Genomic DNA, 13,640 nt, shown 5'->3' with positions numbered 1-13,640 from the left:
TCTCACTCCTGTCTTCCTAGCACTTTGGGAGGCCGAGACAGGTGGATTGCCTGAGCTCAGGAGTGCAGGACCAGCCTGGGCAACATGGCGAAACCCCGTCTCTACTAAAATCCAAAAAATTAGCCAGGCGTGGCTGCGTGCGCCTGTAATCCCGGCTACTCGGGAGGCTGAGGCAGAAGAATTGCTAGAACCTGGGCGGCGGAGGTTGCAGTGAGCCAAGATCGGCCACTGGACTCCAGCTTGGGCGATAGAGGGAAACGCTGTCTCTTAAAAAAAAAAAAAAGATTTTCAAAAAATTGTTCTCCATGAGGCAAGAGGAAGATTTTGTTCTTTCTGGGATAGGAGGAACAAGGAGGAAGAGAGGGCAGTGGATACGGGGATACGGGAGAAGACACTGAGCATCGTCATGTCACCCCTTCCTGTGACCGAACCGTCCCCCAACCTTCAGCAAAGCTTCTCTACTAACAGCATGCATTCTGGTGAGTGAATTTGTGGCGGTGTGGGACCTGGTGAAGAGAGTTGTCTTTGTGCCTGTTTTGAAGTGGGTCAGAAGAGAGGTAGCAAGTGGTTACAGGAGTACACAGAAATTTGAGGGCTGAATTCTGAGAACTCCCAGAAATTATGGGGGACGAGGGGAGGGTCACTCACTCACCAGGCCTTGGAATTAGAATTCTGGTAAGGTATCATCAATTATATAAGGAACAAAGCTTGCTACTTCTGTGAAGGTTTCAATTTTATCTGGTATTTATTTAGCTTTACATGTTTTTCATAATTTCCTCCCTTTCCTGGTCTCCATAATACAAATGAAGCATCTACCCTCTCTTGAGACAAGATTTTGTGTTTTATAGTCATTGCTTAGGAACCAGGAATTATTTAATTTGCATTTCAAATAATCATACTGCAAAAACAGATAATATGGTCAATAGGCAAATGATAAACATGTTGAACTTTATAATCAGACAAACTGGGTTTGGATCCTTTCTTAGGAAAGTTACTTAACCTTTCTCAGCCTTAATCCCTTAGTTGCAAAATGGGAGATAAATATTCCCTACCTATTAAGTTGTACATGTGGGGGACGCGAGGTCCCATGCCGTAAGCATCGTGAGAATGCAATAAATGATAGGTTTAAAAATATTGAGAGTTGTCCTGGTCCCTACCTCCTTGGTATGTGCTTCATATTCACATTACTAGCCAAGAATCCATTTTTGCTTTCATTCAATAGGTGGCCTTTCTGAGCAGGTCTCTGTCCACATCCTCTTATGGCTCCTGTCACCTGCCCTCATCTCCAGGACCGCTGGTACGTGAGACTAGCAATCATGTAAACCATCTTTTTTTTTTTTTTTTTTTTTGAGACAGAGTCTTGCTTTGTTTCCCAGGCTGGAGTGCAGTGGTGCAATCTCAGCTCACTGGAACCTCCACCTCCCGGGTTCAAGCGATTCCCCTGCCTCAACCTCCAGGGCAGCCGATATTACAGGCACACACCACCATGCCTGGCTAATTTTTGTATTTTTAGTAGAGATGAAGTTTCTACATGTTCCCCGGGCTGGTCTCAACTCCTAGCTCAAGTGATCCACCTGCCTCAGGCTCCCAAAGCGCTGGGATTGCAGGTGTGAGCCACCACGCCTGGCCTAAACAATCATTTACAACCACCACAGCTGCTCTCAAGATCCAACGTGGTCAGTCTCTTAGAAGGGTATGAATATTACTCATTTAAAAACAATGTGCTGGCCAGGTGTGGTGGCTCACACCTGCCCTCATCTCCAGGACCGCTGGTACGTGAGACTAGCAATCATGTAAACCATCTTTTTTTTTTTTTTTTTTTTTTTGAGACAGAGTCTTGCTTTGTTTCCCAGGCTGGAGTGCAGTGGTGCAATCTCAACTCACTGGAACCTCCACCTCCCGGGTTCAAGCGATTCCCCTGCCTCAACCTCCAGGGCAGCCGGTATTACAGGCACACACCACCATGCCTGGCTAATTTTTGTATTTTTAGTAGCGATGGATCACGAGTTCAGGAGTTCGAGACCAGCCTGGCCAATGTGGTTGAAACCCCGTCTCTTCTAAAAATACAAAAATTACCCTGGCATGGTGGAGGGCACCTGTAGTCCCAGCTATTCGGGAGGGTGAGGCAGAAGAATCACTTGAATCCAGGAGGCGGAGGTTGCAGTGAGCCGAGATTGCACCACTGCACTACAGTTACTTTAACTCAACTCAATTTGTCATGATTGAGTTGAGTTAAAGTAATTGGTACAGCAAACTGAGGGTCAAAAAACATGTGTGGTTCTGTGGGGGCATAGTAACAGTGCCCGCACTGAATAAAGCTTTGCCCAGCACCAAAGAGCATTAGAGCATCTATGTTTCCATATAAAGCAAAGTTCACATCCAATTTCCATCTTGGCATGGGTCACCAGATGATATTTAAGGATGATTCTGTTCTTGAACAAAAAGCCACAAAACAGCTATGGGGTAATTTAGCAAATGAGTAAGGAGCAATTTCTTACTCAGATTTGAAACCTCTGTAAGTGATTCCTGCAACTACTGTAAAACCTGAAAGAAGGATTTAATGCAATAGAATTTGTTGGCCTTTGGCCTGTTTTTAGCTACTGGAGATGGGCAAGACTTCACATATTTATGCTTCTCAACACACTACTGTATTCGACAGTTAATTCACATGGTTGGGATTGTCTGTGGGTTTATGAGAACTGGATTATTGGCCCATTTTACATATTGGGATCAAGTCTGTAAGTGGCTAAATTATGAAAAAAAGATCTAAATAGACGTTGAACTTGGTTGTTGGCACCATGGTCTCACGTTGCTTTCAAGGATGTAATATGTGCCCTCTACAATGATGTAATATTTGCTTTTCACAATGATGTCATATTTGCCCTTGACAAATATGACTCTATGTAGTGTATGAACAGGTAAATGGGTACACGGGAGAAAAATGGTATTCTAGAAATAAACAGACTGCATGAAGACACAGGGAGTCATGAGGGGCCATTCCAAATACTGCAGTTTGGCAATGCTTCGTCTTGCTAGGGTGGCTTCAGAGCTGAGCATTGTTTATTTAGCTCAAAGTGGGCATGACAAGTAATATTTTCTTCCTGTACTGGAAGTTATAGTTAAAAATCTACCACAACAATTTACTTGTTGATCATATTTCATGCCTTGTAGAGCAAACTGCTCTATTTTCTGTGGAAATTTCATCCCAGTTGCTTTCACTACTGTTACCATCGCCATCTAGAGAAGAACCCTAATCCTTGTACTTAATTCAGTTTTGCTCTCTCAAGCTCTCGCATCAGAAACGGTTTTTTTCAGTGGCATCCGGACATTTACAGCTACTCCACTTCCTCTGCTGCTCCACAGCCAAACTCACATTTGTGGTTTTTCATGGTATATTACCTCATCAATTTATATATCTTCTCTCTTCCCAGGTCATCCTGTCTCAGTTTGTTTTAATCTTCCAGTATAAAATATATTTGTCCCCCGACTATATACACAATATAAGAAAAATCTTTGCTTTCACCTGGCAAAAAAAGCACAATTAACCTTTTCAAGAAATGTGTCAGGTTTGTATCACCAAAAACTAATTGCAGGTGCTAATGTATAACTTTCTCTTTTGCAAATTCATTTTAATTCCAAATTAAATAAAACAAAAAATAAATAACAATTCCAAAGTAAATACCTGGCTCAGCAAAGAAACCTCTAAGTAAATCTTGCGCTTTCCTGAAAGAAAAACCATATACTCTAACAATTAGCTGTGGGAGCAAGACAGACTTGGCACTCATAACCTTTCCGGTTGTTTTCCCAACCAACACTGATTTGGAGCTTTATGTGCCATCTATTCATTGTTGTCACTTTTGCAGTTTTCAAGGTTTGCTGAATGCAAATCGGTGCCTTTTTTCGCAAAAAGAACCTTAAGAAAAAAGATCTTTTATATAGAAAAGAGTGCTTTTTTATACACAAAAAATAGCTTGAAGAAAGGAGCTTTAAGAGCTCACAAAAAATATATAGATTCTGGTTTTAGATCCAGCACGATAACTTGCATAGCTGAGCACTTAATATTGTCTGCTGATGACAACAGAGGTGTTTATTTCAGCTAGAGACACAAACACCTCCTTCTGAGTCTTCCTGTAGCACTGGTCTCTGCTTCACATCAAATGCAGGGAAAGAGGGTGTCATTTAGGGGCCTTTTCGTTCCAAGAAACTTACTGCCAGCCCTCTAAGGTGAAAGTCTAGGTGTTGCTTCTCACTAAAGCCACATCAGAGGCCAGATGTCAGGCTGAAACATCTGTCACCGGTGATCACCAGGATTGATCTGAATAACTTTGCTTCCTGGGATGGGCGTCGGTGGTCCTCTCCTTCTGCACTGTTCTACGTTTCGAGAAAGAAGAAATCATTTCTTAGCCTTCCTCTTCTTCTGCTGTTTTAAATCACTGTATGGGTGCCAACACATGGCATTCAGATGGCTTCCCCTAATGGCAGTCAGTGTTTGCACCTGGGAGGATAAATGACCCTGTGTGATGTGTAAGGTGACTGTGCCATCAGGATAGTGGATTAGGGTGGGGCTCTTTGTGATACCTAACCTGTCTTTCTGCTTGATTACCCATCTCAAACACCATCCTCATTTCAGTCAGGGCTGATGGAAGGCCAGGCCCCAAAGGTAGGAGGCTGATGCTCCAATCTCCTAATGGAGCTTGACAGCAGCAGGATTAAAAGCACAAGTGCAGCACCCAGAAAGCAGTGCAGGAAGGCATATGCGTCCTCTCTATGCCCACTCTCGTGCTATCAGCTCTTTCTTTTAGAGAGCTGAACCATAAAGATAAATCTTTTCACAGAAACAGAAGTTTAAAAAAAACACGAATGATGAAAGGGTTTTGGAGAGTGGGAAAGGAGGACAGAAGAGAACTTCGCTGTGACATTTCTAGGGGCCAGGAGCTGGGCTTGTTTGCAGAATAAATCCCTTTGGGGAAGCAGAGATATCAGCATGCAAAGGACAAAATGACAATTGCAGTAATGCTACTCTGACAGCCAGATTAATTTGTAAAACCAGGCCAACTCCGAAAGCGGCTACTGACTTACTCTCTTAGAACAAGTAACAACTGTTACAGGCAATTGGGAGCCTTCTCAGAATGGTCCGGCTTGGTGACTTTCCTCTGACATCCTCAGCATTGTACCTCCTGGGTCTACGGTTCCACATTTGGCACTGAATTAATGCCACTTCGCTCTGTTATTGAACTGTTTCACCTGGGTATCCCTTGCCTTCCCAGTGAAACTCTAAGATCCTTGAGGGTAGAACAATGTATGAAAACTAATTCAAAAATATTTACAGAGTGTCTGTATTATGTACCTAACTGGAGGGAATTCTAATAAGGTTAAGGGGCTCACAATTATAGTTGGCAAAACAAGACACATACATAGAACATTGTTTGGCAATGCAAGGCAATGACTGGTTGAAGTAACAGATCCATGGGATGTATTATCAATATACACCAAGTTTCTTTGGAAAGAGAGACTATTCTAGAGAAACAACAAGGGAGAACTTTGAGAAGCAACAAGTCCAAAGAGAGAAGCCTCAGAATGCTGCCTTTCAGCCAGCAGGAAGAAAAAGAAAAGGGTCGGTTCTGATCCTGTGTCCTTGAAGACGAGAAGAAATGTTGCAGTCTTTCCAGACCAATAGCTAACCAGCCAGCTACAAACAGATGCATGTACTGAGAAGCTGGGGTCCACTGATGCTTTCACAGGACTTAGATGCTGCCCAGGTCTTGACACAAACATGAATTGATGTCTTGGGGAGTGAGCTGGTACTCTGAGGAAAGGCACTACCGTGACTTTAGGACGAAAACTATTAAACCCTCTTTCCCTTCTGGTAGGATAGCTAGTTTACCTTGGTTGTAGATTATCCAAGTGGCTTTGTTTTTTTTGCCACTGTGGCTAATCTTTGGCCATTTAAGTGCTCCTAAATAGTGAAAACTGGGGAAATGTGTCTGTCTGGTAGACTCTGAGCAAATAAAAGACCAAAAACAAAGCACAAACCCACAAGCATCAACCCTCCCAGATGATCACAGGAAGGCATGGAGATGCCAGAAAGCCCATCTTGAGACCACGAATTCACTGGGTGCCCTTACATCTGTGCTATGATCAAAATGAAGCTGGGACAGAAGCGGAGGAGAGAAAAAGGAGAAAGATCACTTACTGCCTGATGTCATGTGCCTGGCGGCACCCCCAGGGCACCCTTTCAGGCTGAAATGAGCTGTCACCTCACCATATCCTGCCAGCACCAAACGCACTCCGACAGGCCACTTAAAACACAAAGCCCTTCCATTTACAATTCCTGAAAAAGTAACTTTTGTCTGTAGTGGCCAAAGACACAGTCATTCATAACTGGGGATGACTCTCTGAGCCACCATGTACATTTCCAGGACTCAAATAAGATTCACAGTTTGAAAACATTTTTAGGAAGAAATGAACTTTGAATAGACAAAGAAGGGACTAGGGATAGGACACATCATGTCAAGAACAGGGATGTGCTTCCTGTGTGACGGGCCCTGTGCTCAGCACGTTAGCGTGGCATTTCATTTAACCTGTGCGACAACATTCCAGCTACTGTCTCCTTTTTCTGCCCATTCACAGCAAAATCTCCAGAGCTGTCTAAGATCATCTCATTTCCCATTGATTATTCCACCCATTATAATCAAGCTCCTATCTCTACCCTCCATTCTCAAAGTCGCCAACCTTCTTATGTGGGCAAATCTATCAATAGTAGACACATCCCTACATCTTACTCCATCCTTAATATTTTGTCAGTTGACAGCACTCGCCATGTTTTTCTTGGGAGTGTCTCTTCTCTGTACTTCCAAAACACCACACAGTTACTCAGTTTAAGATGATGTCAGTGGTCTCATGGTGCTTCTAGAAGAAGATCCTAACTCCCTGCTGTGACCTAGAAGCCTTAAGTTGATGTTGCTTCTGTCTGCTACGACCACCTTCTCATCCCCTGCCACTATCTCTGTGGATCACTTCATGGTGGCCATGTAAGCCTCCTTTCTGTTCCTCAGACAGTCCAATCTCAGGGCCTTTGCACATGCTGTTTGCTCTGCCTAGAAAGCTCTTCTTCCATGCCACCCATGTAGAATGGGTTCTTTTTAATCTTCAGACTTCAGTTGAAGTTAACGTCACTTTTAGAGTGGCCTTTCTTGACCATACCATCCATAGTGTCCCCTACCTACAGATATGCTTTCCACCTGCATGTTTCCTTCCGAGCACTTATTAACTTTAAATATCTGAGCCACCTGTTTGTCTGCCTCCCTTACTAGGCAACAAGCTGCAGAGCCATGGGAGTTTGTCTAGATTTATTGCGTGTCCCCAGTGCCTAATAGTGAGTTAGCACATAGGAGGAGCTCAGTAATTACCAGTTAAATGAATGCATGTTACTTTAACCCCATATTATGTTGAGGAAGCTGAGGTTCAGAGATTGCACATTTCTAAGTTTTTGAGCTAAGATTCAATCCCTAGTTTTCAGAGTCCTCACTCTTAAAACCACTATGCAATAGTGTTCCATAGCAATCTTGCTTCTAAAACTTAGCTACGGCTTCAGAGGAAAAAAATTACATTATTTTATAGGGTTTTATAAGGTTTGACAGAAGTGACTTTTGATATAATCTGTTTGATATCTGAGTCTCCGTCATTCAGTCAACAAACATGGCCGATGTAGGTGCCATGAAAATGAATACCGTGTCTGTACCCTAGATCCTGGGTGTGTTCCTGGCACGTGATAACCCTTTAAACACTTATTTGTTGAAGAAAACATTTATTGACATTTATCAGATAGTCTGCTTAGCACAGGAGGTAAAAACCTGTTTGAGAATATTCCCCTGGCATCAAAGAGTTCCTATCTGCCGTTTCTCCAAGTGTATTCCCAGAACCACCAGCATCAGAACCATTTGAGGTGCTTGCTGAAATTCAGATTCCCGGATTCAATCTAAAGCCTAATAAAAATCCGCTTTCTGCCTGACGCTTACGCATCCTGAGCTCTGAGGTCCACTCCTCTCCAGGGAGGCAGTCATTTAAACAACCTTCTCTGATAAAGCATGATCCGTTTTCAAAAAGGTTAGCATGGAATCTGATGAAACCAAAAAGAACACACAGTCCAGACAGATGAGGTAGGGTTGGTGGCAGTTTCCTGGAGATGATGTCCTGAGCTGAAGTAGTCAGAGGAAGGGGAAGAGGAAAGCCGCTAGGTAAAGGAAGCAGCGTATTCAAAAGCAAGGAGGGTGTTCTCGGAGGATAGGTTGTAAGGGTGAGTGGAAAGAGAGGTAGAGCCAGTGGGACTTGGAGCTGGGTTGTAAAGGGCCTTCATTGTAATTTTGCAGAGGAACTTGAACTTACTCTTGAAGGCAATGGAATCATTAATTTGTAGTGGCACCAGTTTGCATGCAGTGTGATTTTTCCCTAATAGTATGTGGTATCCTGCCTGTATGAATGGCGAAGGCAGATTCACATCAATCCAGGATTATGTTTTGACCCATGGGTGGAGAAAAAGACAAAAAGAATAAGGAATTCAGAGCTGATGGGAGTAGTTAGAAAAAGAGAATAATGAAGGGAAAGGCAGGAAAAGCTGACGAGAGAAGTCAAAGGTGAAAGGACCCACGTATGGATGGCCATGGATGCGTGAAGATGTGTGGTAGAGAGAAGGGAGCTAAAGAGCCAGAAGCGTGGGAGGTGGTTGTTAGTGAGCAGGATGCGGCTGGGCGCGGTGGCTCACGCCTGTAATCATAGCACTTTGGGAGGCTGAGGCAGGCGGATCACCTGCGGTCAGGAGTTCGAGACCTGCCTGGCCAACATGGTGAACCTGCATCTCTACTAAAAATTAGCCGGGCATGATGGTGGACACCTGCAGTTGCAGCTGCTTATGAGGCTGAGGCAGGAGAATCGCTTGAACCCAAGAGGCAGAGGTTGCAGTCAGCTGAGATGGTGCCACTGTACTCCAGCCGGGTGACAGAGCAAGACTCTGTCTCAAAAAAAAAAAAAAAAGGCAGGATGCTTGAGTTTCATATTTCAGAAATTGAATAGCTCCTGATAACCATAAAAACCAGAATGTAGCTGAGGGTATGAGGGAACGGGGTGAAGATGGAAATCACTGGAGTCAAAGTGAAGACACGGCAAGGCTAAGTCACTAGATGGGTCTTCAATATGAACAAGTTAGTCACCCAAGACAACAGCGTAAACTGGGTCAGAAAGAAAGACTATAAGTCATAGCAAAGTCTTTGCCAAATAATTTTTTACAAACTTCCCATTCCTGATGTTCCATTGCTCATGAATTTTTCTATTCTCATTCAACAAATAGTTGAATGCATACTCTTTCACTTTAACCACTTCTCCCTTGGCATGGTCAGGAACTTAGTCAAGAATTAAGATGGCATTATATAAATAATTGGCATTGGGACTCTGGATCCTCATAAAAAATATTAAGTTGGGGCTAGGTGCAGTGGCTCACAACTGTGATCCCAGCACTTTGGGAGGCCAAGGTGGGTGGATCACCTGAAGTCAGGAGTTTGAAAGCAGCCTGGCTAAAACCCCATCTCTATTAAAAATACAAAATTAGCCAGGTGTGGTGGCACATGCCTGTAAATCCCAGCTACCTGGGAGGCTGAGGCAGGAGAATTGCTTGAATCCGGGAGGCAGAGGTTGCGGTGAGCTTAGATTGTGCCATTGCACTCTAGCCTGGGCAACAGGAGCAAAACTCCATCTCAAACAAAAAAGTAAGTTGGATTTCTAACTTATTTATTAGTAACAATAAATCTCAGATAGATCAAAGATTTAGACTTAAAAATAAATATCTTTTTTTAATTGCATTTTAGGTTTTGGGGTACATGTGAAGAACATGCAAGATTGTTGCATAGGTACACACGTGGCAGTGTGATTTGCTGCCTTCCTCCACATCACCTATATCTGGCATTTCTCCCCATGCTATCTCTCCCCAACTCCCCACCCCCTGCTGTCCCTCCCCTATTTCCCCCCAACAGACCCCAGTGTGTAGTGCTCCCCTCCCTGTTTCCACGTGTTCTCATTGTTCAACACCCGCCTATGAATGAGAACATGAGGTGTTTGATTTTCTGCTCTTGTGTCAGTTTGCTGAGAATGATGGTTTCCAGGTTCATCCGTGTCCCTACAAAGGACACGAACTCATCGTTTTTTATGGCTGCATAATATTCCATGGTGCATATGTGCCACATTTTCCCTGTCCAGTATCATCGATGGGCATTTGGGTTGGTTCCAGGTCTTCGCTATTGTAAACAGTGCTGCAATGAACATTCATGTGCATGTGTCCTTATAGTAAAACGATTTATAATCCTTTGGATATATACCCAGTAATGGGATTGCTGGGTCAAATGGAATTTCTATTTCTACGTCCTTGAGGAATCGCCACACTGTCTTCCACAATGGTTGAACTAATTTACACTCCCACCAACAGTGTAAAAGTGATTCTATTTCTCCACATCCTCTCCAGCATCTGTTGTCTCCAGATTTTTTAATGATCGCCATTCTAACTGGTGTGAGATGGTATCTCAATGTTGTTTTGATTTGTATTTCTCTAATGACCAGTGATGATGAGCATTTTTTCATATGTTTGTTGGCCTCATGAATGTCTTCTTTTGTAAAGTATCTGTTCATATCCTTCTCCCACTTTTGAATGGGCTTGTTTGTTTTTTTCTTGTAAATCTGTTTTAGTTCTTTGTAAATTCTGGATATCAGCCCTTTGTCAGATGGGGAAACTGCAAAAATTTTTTTCCATCCTGTTGGTTGCCGATTCACTCTAATGACTGTTTCTTTTGCTGTGAAGAAGCTGTGGAGTTTGATTAGGTCCCATTTGTCTGTTTTGGCTTTTGTTGCCGATGCTTTTGGTGTTTTGGTCATGAAGTCCTTGCCTACGCCTATGTCCTGAATGGTTTTGCCTAGATTTTCTTCTAGGGATTTTATGGTGTTAGGTCTTATGTTTAAGTCTTTAATCCATCTGGAGTTAATTTTAGTGTAAGGTGTCAGGAAGGGGTCCAGTTTCTGCTTTCTGCACATGGCTAGCCAGTTTTCCCAACACCATTTATTAAACAGGGAATCCTTTCCCCATTGCTTGTTTTTGTCAGGCTTGTCAAAGATCAGATGGTTGTAGATGTGTGGTGTTGCCTCCGAGGCCTCTGTTCTGTTCCATTGGTCTATATCTCTGTTTTGGTACCAAAAATAAATATCTTTTAAAAAATAATTTGAGAGTGCAGTAGAACTTTTAAGCGTAAAACTCAGAAGCCATACAGGAAGAGGTCAGTAGACTATGTGGACTCACATTACTCCAGAAATATACAAATCACACAGCAGACAGCAAAAGTACAGATGCTGCGTAAGTTCATAAAATTTGATACACGTAAAAGTACAAGTACATGCAACAAGTTAGGAAAAATATTTCCAACATAAATGACAAAACTAAATTCTTTAATGTATGGAGTTTCTATATATTGATGAAAAAAGACCAATAAAAATAGAAAAATAGGCAGATATACAGAAAGTACACAGAAAAGGAAACACAAATGAATTTTAAACATGAAATATGCTATACCTCATTTGTAACAAGATAAATGCAAATTACGGCCCTGAAACACATTTTTCACCTGCCAGACTGATAAAGTCTGTTTAACACTGAGTGGGTAAGGCAGAAACAGGCACTCTAATATATGTTTGGGGTTGCAAATTGGTACAAATTAGGCACAATTTGGTAATAGCTTTCAAAATTAAAATTGTTCATACTATTTGAGCTAACAAGTCCATTTCTAGCAATTTATTCTGCAGACTAGCGCCGCTGTACAAAGATGTTCATTAGAGCATTGTTTGCAATAGAAAACCACTAGAGACAGACAATGTTTACTAGGAGAGGATTAGAAGTAAATTATGGTGTAGCGATAAGACAACACTATGCAGCAGTCAAAATGAATGAGGAGTCTGTAAGTGTATACTTAGATATGCTGTTAAGCTTACAAAAAGATGCAAAACACTACATACAGCATGTTGTTATTTGCTATTTGAGTTTAAAAATATATAAATAGGACTGGGTGTAGTGGCTGATGCCTGTAATCCTAGCACTTTGGGAGGCTGAGGCAGGCAGATCACCGCAGGTCAGGAATTCGAGACCAGACTGGACAACATGGTGAAATCCCATCTCTACTAAAAATACAAAAATTAGCCGGCATTGTGGCATACATCTGTAATCTCAGCTACTCAGGAGGCTGAGGCAGGAGAATCACTTGAACCCAGGAGGCAGAAGTTGCAGTGAGACAAGATAGTGGCACTGAAATCCAGCCTGGGTGACACGCCTCTCTAGGGAGGCAGTCATTAAAACAGCTTTCTCCAATAAAGTATGATCAGTTTTCAAAGAAGTTAGCATGGAATCTGATGAAACAAAAAAGAACACAGACAGATGAAGTAGGGTTGGTGGCAGTTTCCTGGACATGAAGCTCTGAGCTGAATGAGCCAGAGGAAGGGGAGGAGGAAAGCCACTTGAGGCAAAAGGAGCAGCATATTTAGAAGCAAAGAGGGTGTTCTCCGAGAATAGGTTGTGAGGGTGAGTGGAAAGGGAAATGGAATATATGAGACTTGGAGCTGGATTGTGAAGGTTGGGGGGGGGTGGCTCACGCCTGTAATCCCAGCACTTTGGGAGTTGGAGGCAAACAGATCACCTGAGGTCAGAAGTTCGAGACCGGTCTGATCAACGGGAGAAACCCCGTCTCTACCAAAAATACAAAATTAGCCAGGCATGGTGGCACATGCTTGTATTCCAAGCTATCTGGGAGGCTCAGGCAGGAAAATTGCTTGAACCCAGGAGGCGGAGGTTGTGGTGAGGTGAGATCCTGCCATTGCACTCCAGTCTGGGCAACAGGAGTGAAATTCTGTCTCAAAAAGAAAAAAAGAAATTCAGTGATTAAAGAAAATGGATGGATACTTTTTTCCATAGACCCTTTTGAATCTTTTATGTTTTCAGTATATATTAGCTATAAAATTGATAATTATACACAATTTCTGTAACACTGGATTTTACAATATGGGAAGTTGAAGAATTTTGAGAGTCATTCAGTCGTCTTCTCTACCTCTTACAGGGCCATACCAAGAAAGTCTCACTCTGTCGCCAGGCTGGAGTGCACTGGTGGGGTCTTGGCTCACTGCAACCTCTGCCTCCCAGTTCAAGTAATTCTCCTGCCCTCAGCCCCCAAGTAGCTGGAATTACAGGCGTGCGCCGCCAGGCCCACCTAATTTTTTTTTTTTTTGTGTGTGTGTGTGTGTGTGTGTGTGTATTTTTAGTAGAAACAGTGTTTCACCACACTGCCCAAGCCGGTTTTGGACTCCTGGCTTCAACTGATCGGCTCACCTCAGCCTCCCAAACTGCCCGGCCAGGAAGTGATTTTTTTTTTTTTTTTTTTTTTGAGACAGAGTTTTCGCTCTTGTTGCCCAGGTTGGAGTGCAATGGCACTATCTGGCTCACTGCAACCTCCGCCTCCCAGGTTCAAGCGATTCTCCTGGCTCAGCCTCCCGAGTAGCTGGGACGACAGGCATGTGCAACCATATCCGGCTAATTTTGTGTTTTTAGCGGAGACTGGGTTGCTCCA

At 43.0% G+C, this 13,640-nt stretch overlaps 1 long non-coding RNA gene across 2 annotated transcripts in view; it reads left to right on the top strand.

Annotated features, from left to right (window-relative positions):
- Positions 1 to 348: 348 nt before the first annotated feature.
- Positions 349 to 13,640, top strand: part of LOC119470522 — a 77,707-nt gene continuing 64,415 nt past the window's right edge. For both annotated transcript variants that reach the window (XR_005199428.1, XR_005199427.1), the window contains exon 1: positions 349 to 479. This is a non-coding gene — a long non-coding RNA (uncharacterized LOC119470522). The remainder of the gene's footprint in view (positions 480 to 13,640) is intronic.

The sequence above is a fragment of the Cebus imitator genome, unplaced genomic scaffold (assembly GCF_001604975.1).
Source record: "Cebus imitator isolate Cc_AM_T3 unplaced genomic scaffold, Cebus_imitator-1.0 Scaffold33, whole genome shotgun sequence".
In the NCBI taxonomy this organism is placed as follows: domain Eukaryota; kingdom Metazoa; phylum Chordata; class Mammalia; order Primates; family Cebidae; genus Cebus; species Cebus imitator.
Note: the sequence above shows the minus strand (reverse complement) of the source record. Positions and strands in the feature narration are given on the sequence as shown.